Source organism: Aegilops tauschii, chromosome 2 (genome assembly GCF_002575655.3).
Source record: "Aegilops tauschii subsp. strangulata cultivar AL8/78 chromosome 2, Aet v6.0, whole genome shotgun sequence".
Classification (NCBI taxonomy): Eukaryota; Viridiplantae; Streptophyta; class Magnoliopsida; order Poales; family Poaceae; genus Aegilops; species Aegilops tauschii.
Genome location: NC_053036.3, coordinates 255,381,534 through 255,400,067, shown reverse-complemented (window position 1 = coordinate 255,400,067; position 18,534 = coordinate 255,381,534). Strand labels below are relative to the sequence as shown.

At 44.7% G+C, this 18,534-nt stretch overlaps 2 long non-coding RNA genes across 8 annotated transcripts; one reads left to right on the top strand and one right to left on the bottom strand.

Annotated features, from left to right (window-relative positions):
- The first annotated feature begins 2,064 nt into the window (after positions 1–2,064).
- On the top strand, positions 2,065–5,876 carry LOC120974531 (uncharacterized). Its single transcript, XR_005769914.3, has 2 exons — positions 2,065–2,284; positions 5,552–5,876. It is a non-coding gene; the product is annotated as an uncharacterized lncRNA (long non-coding RNA).
- Positions 5,877–13,752: 7,876 nt separating this feature from the next.
- On the bottom strand, positions 13,753–17,891 carry LOC109782445 (uncharacterized). 7 transcript variants are annotated; one of them, XR_012202402.1, is made up of 8 exons: positions 17,791–17,891; positions 17,400–17,713; positions 17,155–17,318; positions 16,398–16,475; positions 16,157–16,249; positions 15,946–16,042; positions 15,619–15,881; positions 13,753–14,060 (listed from the first exon to the last, which is right to left on the bottom strand). It is a non-coding gene; the product is annotated as an uncharacterized lncRNA (long non-coding RNA). The 7 variants fall into 7 exon arrangements; XR_012202399.1 differs by lacking the exon at positions 17,791–17,891 and having other exon boundaries at positions 15,623–15,875; positions 17,155–17,371; positions 17,462–17,738; XR_012202401.1 differs by lacking the exon at positions 17,791–17,891 and having other exon boundaries at positions 15,623–15,717; positions 17,155–17,371; positions 17,462–17,738.
- Between the last annotated feature and the right edge of the window lie 643 nt (positions 17,892–18,534).

Genomic DNA, 18,534 nt, shown 5'->3' with positions numbered 1-18,534 from the left:
GAAATCTACGGCCGTCGGATCTATTCTTTATTATATTTGCTTTCCAATCTACTATTTGTCACTTTTATTTTTAGATCTATTATTCCAAAAACCCAAAATACCTTGCTGCACTTTTCATTTGCATCTTTTATTTCGCGTTTTATCGAGATCTGTTTATCCAATCTACCACAAATTTATCTATCTTTTTTACCGTGGAGGGATTGACAACCCCTCTTACGCGTCCGGTTGCAAGTATTTGTTCTTTGTGTGCAGGTACCGTTTACATAGTGTTTCTTGGTTCTCCTACTGGATTGATACGTTGGTTTCTCAACTGAGGAAAATACCTACCGTAGTTGTATTGCATCATCCCTTCCTTTTTGGGGAAATACAGACGCAGTTTCAAGCGACATCATCACCACAGCAGCAAAATTTTGCAAAGTATAAAGCACTAGAGCAAAAACTAATTGGACCAACGGAGGAGTCACATACTGATGAACAATCCCCCAAAACAGTTTCGGAAATGGAGCTCCGAGCAAGGAGATCAAAAATGGCAACAAGATGAGCAAGAACACGGGTTTGAGCAAGGGTGTGATTTTTTCTGGAGGAAAGAAGTGGATGGGTGGCTGGAATAAGTGAGGGGGCCTACATTGGCCCCACAAGCATGCATGGCGTGCCCTGTGAGGTTGTGGCTCATAGGTGCACCCCCCCCCCCCCCCCCCGGTTGTGTTCAGTGCCAAAATAAATAAATATTGTAGAAAAAATCATTTAAAATTTTCAGGGCATTTGGAGAACTTTTATTTTCTAGTCATTTTTTATCGCACGGATAATTCAGAAAACAGTAAAATAGTAGCATTTCTACTTTATTAATTCTAAATAACCAAAAGTAAAGAGTGGGTACACAAAGTTGTGTTTACTAAATTCATCCATCACATGCCCGTCAAAAAGAATCCATCAATAAGGTTGATTAAGTCTTATTAGCGAACTTCTTCTGAATGACATGAAACCGGAGAATCTTTGTATAGCACTAGGTTACCTCAACCGGGACATGCATGTCCCCAACAATAAGAATTCCATTTTTTTCGAAAGTAGGAATAGGAAATTCAAAACCTTCAATAATAATTGTTGAAATTGTCCAAACTAGCGGGGCTACACGGGCATTTGCGCGGCTAGACTATTTATTTACGATTAGATTTGCTTTGACTTTTGATTTAATTTGTGCATTTAACATTTTGATATGATATTTTAGCATTCATTAATTATTATAACATGAAATTATTCTTCTTTGTATGTGTTCATTTTTCCCATTATATGAAAATTATATACGATAGATTTATTATAAAGATTTTTAATGTATGTGTCAGTGTGTTTTAGAACATAGTATAAGTATTTTCTTTTTTTGCAAACCAGCCTATGATTGGATGGTTAGGAGGATAGTGGTATCCCCAGCCTACTGGCGTTGAAGTCATAGACTTGACACTGCTGATCACATTTTTCTGAATTTATTTTAGGCCTTCCAGCGATGTCCGTTCAGTGAGAGGAGACGTCTGGTCGACTACGAAGGCGTGTGTGGTAACTTTGTCGATCTCAACATGATGTGCCACCCATCCTATCGAAGGTACTCATAGGTGTAGGGGTGCATGTCTGTGTTCGTAGAGGTGAGTGTATGTGTGTACGTATGAGCGTTTGCGTCTATATTATTTAAAAAAGTAGTGTGTGTTTTTATATAGAATTCATAACGGAACCTACGACCATGTGAAGTTATGTTTCAGATATCTTGCATGGTGAATTTAAAATTATCATGTGATATTTTAGCAATCATAAAAGATATTGAAAGGAAAGATTTTTATTTATGTGTTCATTTTCTCCATTACATGAAAATTATGTATGATAGATTTAATTTATTTACCCTTAAAAAATATTTTAATTTATTTGTGAGTATCATTTAGAAGCCTAGAAGTATTACATTTTTTATACATAAGTGCACGGCTATCGGAAGTTGATTCCATTCGTACCTTGTTCCTAGACTGGACAAAAATTTAGCGTGCACTTTGACTATGCTATTTTTGATCGTTTTTTAGCTCTGCCTCAATTTTGTAAATGGTCGAACCAAGATGTTTTCCCTAGGGGGCTCTAGCGCAGCTCTTATCCCCTTCTTTTTTGAAGAGGCAGCACCAGCGCATGCGCCCATCGCTGGCTGCTCATAGCGGCGTACCGCCGTCGACGATAGCTTAAGCGGAGGGAAGATGTACGTCACGGCGTCTCTCCCGGCCTCTACTGCCGAATGGATTTGGGGGAGCCTGCACAGGTAAAATCCCTAATTTTTTCTGCATCTCACCTGAGTTAAATTTCTTCCCAGATTAGAAATTGTTGGGCAAAATCTCCATGCCACAACCACGCTCAGGATTTAGTAAAGAAGATATTTAAATCTCCATGCTGCAGGCACTTTTTCATGGAGCTGATACAATAGATATTGAGATTTAAGGACTACTAGTAGAGTGCCCGTGCGTTGCTACGGGTTTAAGAAAAAATTACCATCTTATAATCTTCAAAATTATGTCAAACATATTATAACCTAATAAAAGGGAGGATGAAAAAACCATATTGCAATGTTCAATATCTTTTATCATTGATCAGCGAGGTATAATAATAATCGTTCTATACATGCAGGATAGTAAAGAACTCTTATACATTTGTTCTTTTACTTCATTGCATGAAATGTATTCAGTACATCGACATATATCATACATGCTTTGCACCTATAGTTTTGTTCTACCCACCTATTCCATTCTCTGAAATGGAGACTCGCGCCCTCTCGCGGTCTCTTTCTCGCCCTTCTTCCGCTGTCGACTCTTGGCACGTCTGCGCCAAGCGAGGCCGACAGTTCATGAAGGGATGGGGCACCAACCTGGGGCGTGACCTCCGCGAGCGTAAGAAGGCTCTGCTGTCTGCGATCCAAGCCCTGGACCTGCGCGCCGATGCTACTGGCCTCTCTCCCGAGGAGTGGCTCTCCCGCTACGACTTGGAAGATCAGCTCTCTATCATCTACACTGATGAAGAGGCCTACTGGCGTTTGTGTGGTGCTCAGAAATGGGTCTTGAAGGGCGACGCGAATACGGCATATTTCCAAGCCATTGCTAATGGCCGAGGTAGGCGCAACACCATTCCTCTCCTTTGGGATGGCTCGACCCTCCTGCAGTCCCCGCGGGACATTAGGTCCCACGTCGACGGCTTCTATAGGGCCCTGTTCACAGCCGCTCCTCGGAGCGGCTTATCTTTGGCCCCTGACTGCTGGTCCGGTCGCCAGCTTGTTTCCGAGCCTGAGAACGTGGCTCTTATGGCCCCCTTCTCAGAGGGCGAGGTCTGGGCCGCCATCAAGGGCATGAACCCTGCCTCGGCCCCTGGCCCGGATGGCCTTCCAGTCAAGTTCTTCCAAAGCTTCTGGAATGTGATCAAGCCGGAAGTCATGGCCATCTTCGACGAGTTCTACGTTGGGTCCATCGATCTTGGGCGCCTTAACTACGGGACGATCTCGCTCATCCCCAAGGTTCCTGGTGCTTCTGACATCCGTCAGTTCCGCCCAATCACGGTGATTAACGTGATCTTCCGGATTCTGGCGGAAGGGTACGCCAATAGGGTGACCCTGCTCGCGGACCAGATTACTCACCCCAACCAATCGGCTTTCATCCAAGGCCGTTATATTCTGGATGGGGTGCTGGTCCTTCACGAAGTCCTCCATGAGGTCTGCTCCAAACACCTCAAGGCGGTCTTCCTGAAGATCGATTTCCATAAGGCCTATGACACTGTTAGCTGGCCCTTCCTTCGGGAAGTTCTCTTGCAGAAAGGCTTCGATGACCGTTGGGTACCGCGGGTTATGCAGATGGTCTCGTGTGGTCGCACCGCCGTCAACATCAATGGGGAGATCGGCCCCTACTTCCCCACTTTCTGCGGGGTGAGGCAGGGTGATCCATTCTCCCCGTTCCTGTTTAGTATGGTGGTCGATGCTCTTGCGGCCATTCTGGACAAGGCTACGGCCGCGGGCCATATTAGTGGGATCACCGCCCACTTGACTGGGGGCGTTGGCATCTCCCTGCTCCAGTACGCTGACGACACCATCATCATGGTCGAAGGCTCAGATACGGACATCGCTAGCCTTAAATTCCTCCTCGTCTGCTTCCAACAAATGTCTGGTCTTAAGATCAACTTCGACAAGAGCGATGTGATGGTGATGGGCTATTCCCCGGCTGAGGCCCTTGACATTGCCAACCGCCTCAATTGCCGCCTGGGTTCCTTCCCAACGACCTACCTGGGAACGCGCATTAGTGACTCTCGGCTCACTGTGGCGGACCTTCGTCCTGCGGTGACCAAGTTGCAAACGCGCATTGAGCCTTGGCAAGGTCGGTGGCTCTCGAAGGCGGCCCGGACGATTCTCATCAACTCCTCGCTCTCTAGTCTCCTCTTATTCCTTATGAGCTTCTACAGCCTCCACGAGACCCTCCATCACGAGATCGCTAAAATCCAATCGCGCTTCTATTGGGCTGGGGACAATAACAAGCAGAACTATCATATGGTTAGTTGGCCCGACATCTGCAAGCCCCGGGAGCAGGGAGGCCTTGGCATCATGTGCTCGAAGCGCATGAACATTGCCCTCCTCTCCCGCTGGCTCTGGCGCATCTCACAAGGGCATGGCGGTCTGTGGTTAGACATCATCCGGAATAAATACTTGCGTGGCCAACCTCTGGCCTTCTGCCAACGTTCGGGTGGATCCCAGTTCTAGCAGCCGGTCATCCAACTGCTCCCCGTCCTCCGCATTGGGACTTCCATCTCGGTCGGATCGGGAGCAGCGATCTTGTTCTGGTTTGACCGATGGGCGGGTGACGCTCCATTCGCGGCCCGCTTCCCCGACCTCTTCTCCATCGCTATAGTCCCTACAATCTCAGTTCAACAGGCCCTTATTGACTTAGGGCTCCTCGCGTTCCGGAGGCCATTTGGGCCCCCGAAAGTGGCCGCCTGGCATGAGCTTCTTGATTGTATTGCTCTCCATGAGCCGGCTATCGATGCTGGCCCGGATGAGGTTCGGTTGCGCCTTGAGCCTTCGGGTCAATTCTCCACCAAATCCCTTTACGCGGCTATCGCCCCATCCTCCGCCCCGCCGCCCCTCCAGGCGGTATGGTCCATTCGCCTGCCCCTTAAAATTCGGATCTTCATGTGGCAATGGATCCGCGGCCGGCTGCCGTCTGGAGTTGAGGTCCGCAAGCGCAATGGCCCGGGCTCTGGCCTCTGGCCTCTATGTGATACCCCCGAAGACTCGAACCACATATTCTTCTCCTGCGTGTCTGCTCAGTTCGTGTGGAGCTGCTTTAGAGAGGCGGTTGGTGGGGATTGGTGCCACTCCAACTTCCCTGACCTCTTCACCGAGCTACAGGCCGCCCCGCTGTCCTCTCGCCACATTAGGTGGCTTGAGATTGGGGCCCTCGCGTGGACGCTCTGGACTATTCGCAATAAGCTTGTGATTCAGCGCTCCCCTCTTCGACGATCTACTGACGCTCTCTTCAAACTGTCTGGTTACTTGCAGCTCTGGCGGCCGCTTAGCCGCCCTCGGGACCGGGATGCCATCTCCGCCTTCATCGCCGACCTCCGCTTGATGGCCGTCCGCCTATCGCCGCCACCACCGCCGCCTCCGCCCGAGCCTGGTTAGTCGTCTGTTTGCTCTCCGGCCTTGGCCCCGGCTGAGCCTGTCTCTTATTTCGTGTGTGTTTTGGGCTTGTTGAGCTGTGCCCTCAGCAGTACCTCTGGATTTATTGTTGTGCGACTTGGGTGTGTGTGTTCTGAACTAGTCCTTGTATGTGCTCTTGGTGGTTTGGTTTATTTATAAAGCGGGGCGAAAGCCTTTTTCGGTATTCCATTCTCTGAAGAATGGTATATGGATATATAGACTCCATTGGAGAGAATACACTATGGAATCCCCGTGTCAATGTTAAATAATCATGTAAAAAAGAAAGAGAATAAAAGTAAAAGTGAGTCTAATGATCAAGTAGTATTATGGCAACTACCTCGCTGATCAGGTAGAAACTTTTCAGACAGCTTATCCTTGAAGGTATCCAAGTCGTGCATCAAGCATTACTCTATTGCCTTATAGGTTGAAGTAAAGAAATTATAAGCAACAGTACTAACAACCAACAGTGGCGAGCCTCTTGCTCTTGCAAGAATGTTTATTGAACAAAGGATCCTAACCTCCCTAGAAAAACTAACTAAGGCTCATTCCCTTTGCTTGAGGCATCATATTACGAACGACATCAGAGTAGGTCAATAACTGAAACTTAGAAGAAACGGTGATACACATGTTAACTAATAGAGTGACATTTGTCAGTTGTGATTGAACTTAAGTAATTCACATAAGAGGATTCAACTAAGAAGGAAGGAAGGAGCAAGTCATATCAAGTACTCCCTCCGTCCCATATTAATAGTCGCTCAAACAGATGTAACTAGCACTAAAATACGTCTAGATACATCTTCGCAATCATACTTAAGACATTGATGTATTCCTTCATGGGACACCGACTTAGTGTATTTCATTTTTTTCAATCGAGAAGTTCTTCACTCGCCTTGACTGCCCCCTTGAATGTGTAGACCGTTGAATAGGTAGATTGCCATTGTAAACTTCGGCAGATGCTGACCCAACGGTACAAGTAATTGGCAATGGTCATGTGCATGTATGATGATCAATATTACAAGCATGAAATGACAAAGAAAACAACGAAGAATAAATAAATATTGTCAACCCAAACGACATGTGGTTTTTCCATTGGAACTTTTGCATTACCAGATTTGCTCAATCGAATGCTGCCCCAGGACGTGGTGTCGTTCAGGACATGGTGTCTGCATGGTTTGAGGCCGTGGCGTCTTATCCATGAAGTTCAAGGCCGTGGCGTCGTACGTAAGGTCCAGGCCGTCCCGGGCTCCCGACTGCTGTGCCTCGTAGTGCTGGAACAACGTGGCGTCTGGGTGGGGGCATACTCTAGGGACCCATGTCGATACTTGGAAGCACGGAGAAACAGGCCTCGCCGGCCCCGCTTTCAAGAAGCGATTTGAAAAGGAGGACAACAAGGAATGTGTTGTGTATACAGAAAGATAGATCGTTGTTGTATATAATTGCGATTTGATTGATGTTTAATATGCATGGGAAGAGCGGAAAGATAGGTATTTTGTAGAGTATATGGAAAGTGTTGTTGTGTATGATTGTTGGAGGATATGATTTCTTTTGTATATGGAAGGTTTGGTTTTTTTTTGGCATGGGAGGTGTGAGATGGAAAGAAAATCGGTGTTGGAGATGAAAACTGGGCGTGGTGGTCGATGAAAGAAAAATCGATGGGATGGACATGGAGGCAGTTTTGTCGATGGATGGGGAGGGGTGGAGACGAACGAACAAAATGACCTACTTATTGCCCCTTTAGGAGTAGAGATATAGCTACATGTATAACCATACATCTCGTAATTTGCACCTGGGTATAAACCAAGGAATTTCTCATGTCAAAGAAAAGTGGACATCTTCTTAACATAAAGAGAATGTATTTTCAAGTATCATCTATCCCAATCACCATCGGAGGCTCAACAAGACTTCTCGAAGCATCAACGGAACTGACTTGGTCCTATCCTCGAAAGAGGATCCAGTGTTAGCATTGAGTTGGCTAAGAAAATCTACAAACTCACTTGTCAATTTACCACCAAAGGGGGGAGAAGTCCCATATTTTTCATGAAGAGGCAGTGCGGCCGTTTTCCTTGGTAAAAGGAATGGCGAGCGGCCGTTGTCGGCATCTGGGGCAACATTTAGTGCGTATGCGGCTCAGGTGGAAGATGAATGCCCCTAACGCAACGTTGCCATTGCGCGGAGTGGTAAATTCCCCTCTCCTCCACACCCTTCCCTTCCTCCCTTTTGTCCGTGGCCATGGCATGTTGCTCAGCCTCCAGAAAACTTGGTTGCGCAGGTGCAGGCTATAGCGACAAAGCGCGAGTCTTGGGCACTTTTTGACTCGGGACCCACCGATTCGCCACATCTTATAGTGATGCTGCTCCACTCTGATGGCGACGGCAGCGACTTCACTGTTTTTTTTTTTTGAAATGGAGGTATATCCCCGGCCTCTGCATCATGATGATGCATGCGGCCTTTTTATTAAAAATCTAGAAAGTATTATCACAAAGGTCTTACAGCTCGCAAACGAAGCAAAACAAAGCACATAAAACTGAAAAATACAATCGGACAAAGACAACCGGTACGGTGATAATAAGGACTTTTCAGCTCTCTAGACTCCTATCCTGTTATGCGAACGCCATCCGAACCGGTTGAATATAGCCCGAGCCACCATCTCCCACTGGTTGCACCCAGTAACCAAAGGCTCCCTAGAGTCCATAGGAGTGAGTAAGGACCACGTACGGATCCAAGCTGTAGCTCTGAAGATAACCTGCAAAAAAGTTAAGTGGTGTTGTCTGGTAAAAATCATATCATTTCTGCAGTTCCATATAGCCCATAATAACGCACATATTCCAATCCGAATACGAGCTGCCGTGATATGTTCAACCCCAGCTAACCACGTCCCAAACAAAGACGCAATATCTACTGGGGGATTGATATTAAAAGCTATATGAATCGTTCCCCAAAGTAACTTGGCAAGTGGGAATTCGATAAATAAATGTTGTATTGTCTCATCTTGAGCACAAAAACAACACCGCGAGTTACCTACCCATCGCCTCTTAAGTAAGTTGTCATTTGTGAGTATTACTTGCTTGTGGACAAACCACATGAAAATTTTAATCCGCAAAGGAACCTTAACCTTCCATATATGAAGTGACCTTGAGATGGGGCCAGAATTAATCAGATCCGTATAAAATGATTTCACCGTAAATATCCCATTTTTAGTTAACTTCCATTGTGTGGAGTCCGGCACGTCGGAGGGTCGAACTTCAATCAATCTCCGAACCAAGTGCATCCAGGTTGTCCATCTCTCACCCACTAACGTACGTCTGAACTGGATGTTCAAGGGAATAGTTTGAAGGACGATACCTACGTAATCTTCCTTACGTTGCACAATATTGTAAAGGGTAGGATATTGTAAGGCCAGAGGTGTCTCTCCTAGCCACGTATCCTCCCAAAATCTTGTTGACATCCCGTTGCCAATCAAGAATTTGACCCTACGAAAGAACTTATCCTTCGTTCTCATAAGTCCCTTCCAGAACGGTGAATCAGTCGGTCTGATGGTAACCTGGGCTAGCGTTTTCGAGTGCAAATACTTATTGCGCAGGATTTGAGACCACATGCCCTCCGGCTCTGTCTCTAACCTGTACAACCATTTGCTCATAAGGCATTTATTCTTAATCTCCAAGTTCTCAATACCAAGGCCCCCTTGGTCTTTAGGTCGACAAAGGATATCCCATCGCGCGAGATGGCATTTCCTCTTGGCCTCATCAGACTGCCAAAAGAAACGAGATCTAAAGAAATCAAGTCGCTTTCGGACCCTTTTCGGAATTTCGAAGAACGAAAGTAAAAAACATTGGCATGCTAGTCAATACTGAGTTAATCAAAACTAGTCGACCTTCATATGACATCAGCTTGCCCTTCCAGCAGCTGAGTTTTTTTTCAATTCGTTCTTCAATACATTTCCATTCCTTATTGGATAGTTTACGATGATGAATCGGAATACCCAAGTAACTGAATGGTAAAGCACCTAATTCGCATCCAAACAATTGTCTGTAAGTATGTTCCTCGTCTTTGGCCTTCCCAAAACAGAACACCTCGCTCTTATGAAAATTGATTTTTAATCCAGACAATTGTTCGAATAGACATAAGATAAGTTTCATGTTACGTGCCTTAGCCATGTCATGTTCCATGAAAAGGATAGTGTCATCAGCATATTGTAGAATGGACACCCCTCCATCAACCAGATGAGGAACTAGACCCTCTACATGGCCATGTTGCTTGGCCCTGCCAATAATTACGGCCAACATATCTGCCACAATATTGAACAGAAGAGGTGACATGGAATCCCCTTGTCTCAACTCCTTATGCGTCTGGAAGTAGTGACCGATGTCATCGTTCACCTTAATTTCGCCACTACCTTTCTGGACTTGAGTATCCACCTGGTGCCTCCAGGTTTCACTAAAACCCTTCATACGCATTGCCAGCTGAAGAAAAGGCCATTTTACTTTATCATAAGCCTTCTCGAAATCCACTTTTAAGATAACCCCGTCTAGTTTCTTCGAGTGAATCTCATGAAGTGTTTCATGTAAGACAACCACTCCTTCGAGTATGTGTCGTCCAGGCATGAAAGCTGTCTGACTAGGTTGAACCACTGAGTGAGCAATTTGTGTCAATCTATTGGTTCCTACCTTTGTGAACATTTTAAAACTCACATTCAGCAGGCAAATGGGTCGAAATTGTTCTATCCGGACCGCCTCATTCTTCTTCGGTAATAACGTTATCGTACCAAAGTTGAGGTGAAACAACTCCAAATGGCCATCGAAAAAATCGTGAAACATAGGCATAAGATCATCTTTAATGATATGCCAACATTTCTTATAGAATTCAGCTGGAAACCCATCTGGTCCCGGTGCTTTATTCGGCTTCATTTGAGTTATGGCCAGATGAACTTCTTTTTCAGTAAATGGTGCCGAGAGAACATCATTCTCCGCTGCCTGTAATTGAGGTATATCATCAATCACAAACTCATCAAGAGACACCGTGGAAGTATTCTGAGGTCCAAAAAGGCTTTTATAATAGTTGGAAATATACGCTTTCAGATTTTCATGCCCCACTATTGTTCCCTCGTCCTATTCAAGCTGTATGATCTTCTTCTTCCTATGTTTACCATTTGCAACCATATGGAAGAACTGTGTGTTGTCGTCCCCTTGGACAACCTTAAGCGTTTTCGCACACAACACCCACTTGAGTTCCTCCTCTCTCAAGAGAGCACGTAGGCCTTGCTCAGCCTCGGACTTGGTTCGATGCTCATTAACGGAAAGAAGAGTGGTTTCAGCCTTTACATCTAGTGCCTCAATGAGTTGAGTTAGACGTTCTTTTCTTTGCTTATAAATCCCACTCTCATTCCTGGCCCAACCTCTTAGAAATTGTCGGAGGTGTCTAATCTTATTCTGCCATCTCTCGACATGTGTCCTGCCCGTAACTGGCTTAGCCCATTCGCGTGCAATCATCTCCATAAATCCTTCTCGCTCAAACCAGCTTTGCTCGAAGGAGAAGATGTTTTTGTTTGCAACATGGGTAGCCTCTCCCGAATCTAAAAAGAGTGGTGTATGATCCGAGATCGCTCTTTGCATCGCATGAACCGACACCAACGGATATTTTTGTTCCCACTCCATACTAGCAAGTACCCTATCCAACTTTTCATAAGTCGGAACAGGTAGCGAGTTGGCCCATGTAAACTGTCTACCGGTGAGCTCAATTTCTCTCAAATTGAGGCTCTCGATAATCATGTTAAACATCATAGACCAACGTCCATCGAAATTGTCATTATTCTTTTCTTCTCTTCTCCGAATGATTTTAAAATCCCCCCCCCCCCCCGACTAGTAGTGGCAGATTTTCATCTCCACAAATCCGCACTAAATCGGCAAGAAAATTGGGTTTAAATTCAGGTTGCGCTGCCCCATATACTGCAACTAGCGACCATCGGAACCCATCCAATTTTGATCTCACCCTGAATTTAACCGAAAAGTCTCCCAGCACCACATTAAGCACCTCTAACGTCTCACACCGTACTCCTAGTAAAATCCCGCTGGATCTTCCTCTAGGAGGTAAAATGTGCCAGTCAAAATCGATACCACTGGAAAGGGTTTGGAGGAATTGGGATGTGAAATTATCTCGTCCAGTTTCCAAAAGTGCAATGAAATCTAAGTGATGCTCTAAAGTTGTCTCTGCTAAGAATCTTTGTTTAGCCAAGTCTGCTAGACCTCTGCTATTCCAATTCTAAGACAATAATATCTTTGTTTCATGAGCAACTAAATTCCAAGACATTTAGGAGCTCTGCTCGACCTTTGTAAGAAATGTACCACAATATTTGCTATAATGATATTACTACATCTATGTTTTTCAGAAGTACAATCAAAATCAAAATTAACAAACCACATCATGGTCACTATACAATCAATGCTCTTGTAAGGTTGCAGGTTCAGTTAAGCCACTACTTAACTCGAACTGAAACAATCATGTTTGCCTTTCCTCTTTGAAGTACCAAATTTGCAGCCTCTATTTTACGCATTGGTTGTTGATGCAGTAGCAGCAGCACCACCATCACATTAGAAGAGGTGCGGTGCATTACTGAACTGAAGTCAAACAGTACAGGACATACACATTGGATGGGTCAGTGCAAATTCACCTGCCACTAGACATGCTTCTTTTTATCTTCCAGACACAGTAGCGGTGGCAAGCACATACACATGCACCAACAGTGGCAGCAAATATGCACATGTATCTATAGTGATGTCCCTTTTGGTTTCCTTTAGTCTTCCAGACACAACAGCGGTAGCAAGCGCATATGCACGCATCGACAGATAACGAATGTTTCTACTACACAATATCTACTGTGACTTGTTGTTGCTCTTTGTCTCCTATAACATTGAAAGTTATTTTTTAAAATCAAAGCTTATGCAAGAAAACAATGTAAAGATCATTTCGAAAATCAAAGGCATACACTGAAAATATATATTTAAGATGATTCTTCAAACCAGATAGTAGGAGTGTATATCCGAAGGGAAAATAAAAGAGTTCTACCATCGACAATTCATGCACCTCTAAAAAATGAATTCAAATGTGCATGCCCTACATGATATTGCACTGAAAATATAGGAAGATGGAGGGCAAGACAGGAGAGCATTATCACCCATTAATTCAAGGCCACCCTGTGTGTAATTAAGTTGCTACGTGTCTGCATAAATATTCATCATTTATAAAACTATAGGAAAGCTAACCTTTGATTGAAAAATGTAAATGCCGCAATGTGAGCTAGCACGTGCAATTGTTCATCTCCTCTCCATAAGACATGCAAATTGGCTGAAGTGAGCATCAATTTTCTTCTAGAAAAACTACACTGAAAGCTTCATGGAAAGCCCATTTGCATGAAGCTTTCAGTTTGTGTTGCATGGTACTTCAGTGTAAGATAACTATCGAGCAATTTTCATGAAGCTTTCAGTTTGTGTTGCATGGATTAGAAAAAATCCAACAATATATAACTGCAACCATGCATATGCATGTAACGTAACTGCAACCATGCATTCAGATACTCTCACTGTAGCAACTGGGATAGATTAACACCTGAATGCACATGTTGTTTCATTAACCAAAAATGATGGAGACGGTGTTGTAGCAAAATAAATCAAATAGGTAATTAAACAAGAGAAAATGCTTTTGGAGGCTGCAAAATTCAAAATTCATGAAAATTCATCATTTAAAAATGTTCTGAAAAACATACTATACATGAAGGCATAAAGCACAAGTGTGTAAATTTTTATGACGAAATACATTCAAATAAGGGTTGTACAAAAAAATCTAGGGCTTTTAACACATAATACTATTCATATTCATCCTCTCAAACAATAAATTTGTCTTTTTTTGTAGACGTCGCATTTTAACGTATTTCATCCTGAAATTTTACACATATACACCTCACATCCTGTTTACTTGTACAAAATTTCAGATTTTTTGGAAACAAAAAATTTTGAATTGATGTAAAAAATCTGCCTCCTTTGTGGCCAGGAGCCAAAACGCCCCACTCATTAAACAATATGTCGATGGTCCTTTGAATATATATATCCACTTTATAAATTTGTTTGCCAAGATCCAAAATGCCCTACTCATTAAAGAATATGTCGAAAATCCTTCGAATATATACCCACTTTATAAAAAAACTAATGATATGGTAGCGACCAAACATCGGTCGTTTACACATTGTTTGCACTGGTTGAATACTACATGCAGCATCTTGTGCTCCCCAGTTCATCCCCTCCTCCGACTCTTGTGACCCCCTCCAAGGCTAATCTATCCTCCACCCCGCACACCGTCACACGTGTCGCCCCACCCCACCCTGCCCACAGATGTTAGAAATTTAATCTCGCAATCTTAAATACTATATGAAAGTCAACAACTTAAAATCAAAATAATAGGTTGGATCCTTGCTTAACAATAAGACTGGTAGCTACCATTGTTGGGTAATCTGCATATATTTGTGATATATATGCAGCAGTCAACACAGACCTACACAAAGGTAAATTCATTATAACCATTAAAAAATGATGTAGATTGTCTAATGTGGAATAGATCACATGATATGTTCTCTTTTTATGGAAGTCCGTCGGTGGCCTAAAAGAACTTCATTATGACCATTTCTTGTTTAAAAAATTGATATATCCGACATCTAAGAAGATCAGCACATAATACTGTATGCATCTGTTTGAGCTAGTGATGCAGCTCAGCAAGTAGATTGCATATGTCTGCTGCTTTTGTTTCACTTTGCTAATTTTTTATGTGCAAAACCAATTTATCTGTATATCAAAGACCAATTTTCACTGTATATTTTGGAACTTACCACAAATCGCAGGTCGAATACGTGGCGCCATGTCGGGGAAATGACACCTATGGATCACTGGGATCCCTTCTACGGTTGGCGGGCGCAGGGTTGTGAGAAGAGCAGGTCTAATAGGAAGCACACAGATCGTTTACCCAGGTTCGGGCCGCGAGGATGCGTAACACCCTAGTCCTGCTTTGGTGGATGTATTGAGTGTTCTTGTGTTCTTGAGCTAGCTACGAGGGTGTAACTTGCCCAAAAGAGCCGAATCCTTCTCCTGGTCGCCTCGGGCCTCCTTTTATAGGCAAAAGGGGTCGTCACAGTGGCACACAGGAAGTGGAAAGGTGTACAGCGCGCGAGCTTATCGCCCGGCGTTACGAGACAAAGTGCATTAAATGCGCTACTTAGGTGTCCATTAGCTTTATCAGGGACGGGAACGAGGCCCGTCCCTTCCGTCGCCGCTCCGTCCTGCTTCGACACGCGCCCAGGCCAGCGATGCATGCGGTGCCATGTAGGCAGGCAGGCAGCTTAGGTGGCGCGGTGGCAGGGCATTCACAAAGATCTACATGCCACCACGCAGGTGCTTGCTGAGTTGGTGTAGAGGCCACTCGTCGCCACGCAGGTGCCTGCCCCGCTGGTTGAGCTAGCAGCTGCTTGGGGAACGGCGGTGGAGTCTTGACTGGTGCGGGCCTGGCAATGGCCCTGCTGATGCCCTCGGCAAGGGTCTTGCTGGGGGCTCGACAAGGGTCTTGCCGTGGCGTGGCAGTCGTTCTGGCAAGGCGCTTGCCGGGGGTCTTGTGGATCTCCTCGGCTAGGATCCCGCTGAGGGTCGCCGTCTTGTGGTCCTCATCTGATCTTGTGTGTTCATGATCTTGACGAAGATCTGTATGCCACCAAAGAGGCGCCTCCCGAGCCCTGGTTCCAATGTAGTTGGTTGGCTGGTGTTGGAACCCACGGGCTCTAGGGTGGCCTGCTCTGCTGGCATCGGGCAAGTTGCCCCGGCAAGGCTCTTGCCGGGGCCGCGGAGAAATGCTTGTCCTTTCAATCGTACAAAAAATTATTTGGACAATAATCTGACCTACTTGTCCTGAAGCATTGCCACTCGCATGTTCTGGTGGCTCCGCAGTCACCTCGTCACGCCCATGAGTACTCAGACCGTCACACCATTTAGATTCATCTTCAGAAAAAAAAACTCTCTTTTAGTAATGCAGAGCACATTCCAATCTAAAAACTAAATCACGAACTCTGCATTTTCTGCTAATCTAATACTCCCCATAATGGTCTCCCCCCATCCCAACTTCGTGAATTACTTAATGACCTGCATCAACAAAAATACTGTGTCTACAACTCTTCATTCATTAGTTTAGATTTCACTCTAAACCTGGAACAGTATGAATCTGCATACCTTCTCATCATCCCAGGAACCCTCCCTTCCAGCAATCACCACGGCATCCATATCATAGAACTGATGGGTTTGTGATTGTATTTATGACATTTTTACGCTGAAAAGAACACAATAATACAGGTCATAGTATAAGAAAATTACAATACATGGAAGCATGTCAACTTCTGATACTGTTTCAGTTAAATTTTACTAAGGTAGAAATAAAGCTCACATAGTTATCCACGAAATTTTGTAGTTCAAACTGAGCCTTAGCATCACCGCTTGTATAGAAAAAGTCGCATCAACAGTTATTTTCATGAAGGATCTGGTAATTTTGAAAAAAAGGAGCATTACCATCAAAACATAACAGAGTTGGCTTTAAATCAGAAAATGTCCTTTGTGCAAGAACTTCTAGGAATAAATCCTAGCATGCAAGCTTCCACATAATGTGCTTAAAGATTCAGACAATTTACCGCTATCATCAGCATCGTTATCCAATGCAGTTTTCCCAAGTAAGCAAGTTACCATTTCTTCCATAGCTTCTGCAAACTCTGTGTACATTTGATCACAATGAATAATGAGTGTACTATTACATGAGCACATGCTCTCCATTAGAAGTGACTTGGGCACCATTATTTTGTTAAAAAACTATATCGAATAAATGTTAGAGCACACCATATACGATGTTTTCTTACAGGGTCGATACGACGTTATATGCTTAAGTTCCTAATATTCATAACAAGTAGGAAAAACTCCCAGCCAAACGATGTACACATGAAAGAAACAACACACTTTTTTGGCATTTGCTAAATAACCAGGGGAGTACATACAAAACATAAGATGTGTTGGAGCTTCAAGGTCCAACAGTATATATATTGCCTTTTGCTTACATGATCAAAGGAGAATGTAGCATAGGACAACAATGTAACTGCATGAGAAAGAACTTAGTACCGTCCCCCGCTCACAAATTGCAAATTTCTGAAACTTCTCACAAATCACAATAGTTTGCATGGGATCTCCAATGCGTGGGTAACTAAACCACGAGGTTACTATTCCAAACATCTCTACCTTCACTTTCTAATTACATGCTTGATCAACTAAGAGATGATTTTGAATTAGCTTGTGCTATTCCCTTGAGAATCCTTTTGTGCAAATGGAATCAATCATCAATCATATCAGAAAGAGAAAAAACATGAAACGAGATTATTTCAATGGCGAGCAAAGCTTTACTTGGTCCAAGAAGTGGTGATTGCCGACCTCCTCCCTGAAGTCGAGCACCGCCATGACGGCGCCTACGGTGAGCATGTCAGTGCCGGCGTCCCGGAGAAGCGGGCTCTCCTTCCACATGGACACAACAACACCAGTTACATCAGAGGCCAACCAAGTGAATGACCCTGCAGCGCTGCTCTTGACGGTGAGATCTTCCTGGCACTTCCAATGATAGTAACTGAACCAACTAAATAAAAATTAATTACCATTCCCACTATTGCCTAAATCTCAAGTACTATTCTTGGAGTATTGCAGGAGTAAGACCGACATGATTTAAACGTGTGGGCATACAGTACGTTGGGTGCCGGAATTGATACAGAACTTGCTGGCGGCGTCGATGAATCCTAATGTGATGAGGAAATTCATGGCAATGCAAGCAGATCTTGACATCGCAGCTTCCGCTCCCACTCGTGGCGTATCAAATTAGGATTGAGAGGTCCTGGACGTGGGCGAGGAAGGCCGTCATCGTAGGGGCACGCAGCTCACGGCGACGAGCTCCAAGACGCGGCCATGGCGGCACCTGCAGAGAGGAGCGACATGCAGTTCAGAGGAGATAGAGAGGTTGGGGAAAAGAAGAGAAGGGAGAGAGGGAGGCACGGCGGCGGGATCCAGCTGGCTGCTCCCGGCGAGGTCAAGAAAGTGCTCGGGCGAGGTCAGACGGGAACACGCAGTCAGGGTGAGTTGAGTCGTGGGTGGGCAGCCTGTGAGTGAACCGATCGTGGGGAGGTGAAAAAAACAGACAAGAAAACCATACGGAAAAACCCAGCGAAGATGGTGGTGGGAGGTGGGACGAAAAAAACCAGGACGAAGACTACCAACTGCTCCATTAGGAATAGAGATGATTCATTAGAAGTAGAGATTCATTAGACTTCGTATCAACGGATTGTTCCTCTTCGACACAATGATATTCTTTGGCATGAGCAAATCACTTCCGATTAGCTTTCAGCGACCTGCTGGGATAAGATTCTCGCTGGATCCGCTAAATATATTGCGCCAAGGAGGGCAGGCGGTGGCGCGGTCGCACTGATACACCAGCACAGGTGAGCGGTCGCGAATTGAACCAAGTAGCCTTCTGACCTGAGTGGAGCAACGCGGCGCAACAAATACTAAGGAGCAGAACTTGGGTGCATTAGTGTTGTACGTTGTAGTGCAGGTTTGGCCATGAACTATGTTGCCTAGTCTAGGACCAGTTCAGCTAGATATGCGTCTGCCATAAATACATTTTGTGTGAAAAAATATTTTGGTCGGATTGGTTGGGTTAGTGAGAAAATAAATTAAGCTTTTGGTCTCCGAGTCACCATCGTACGCTTGTTTGTGATATAATAATATACGTCCTAGAGA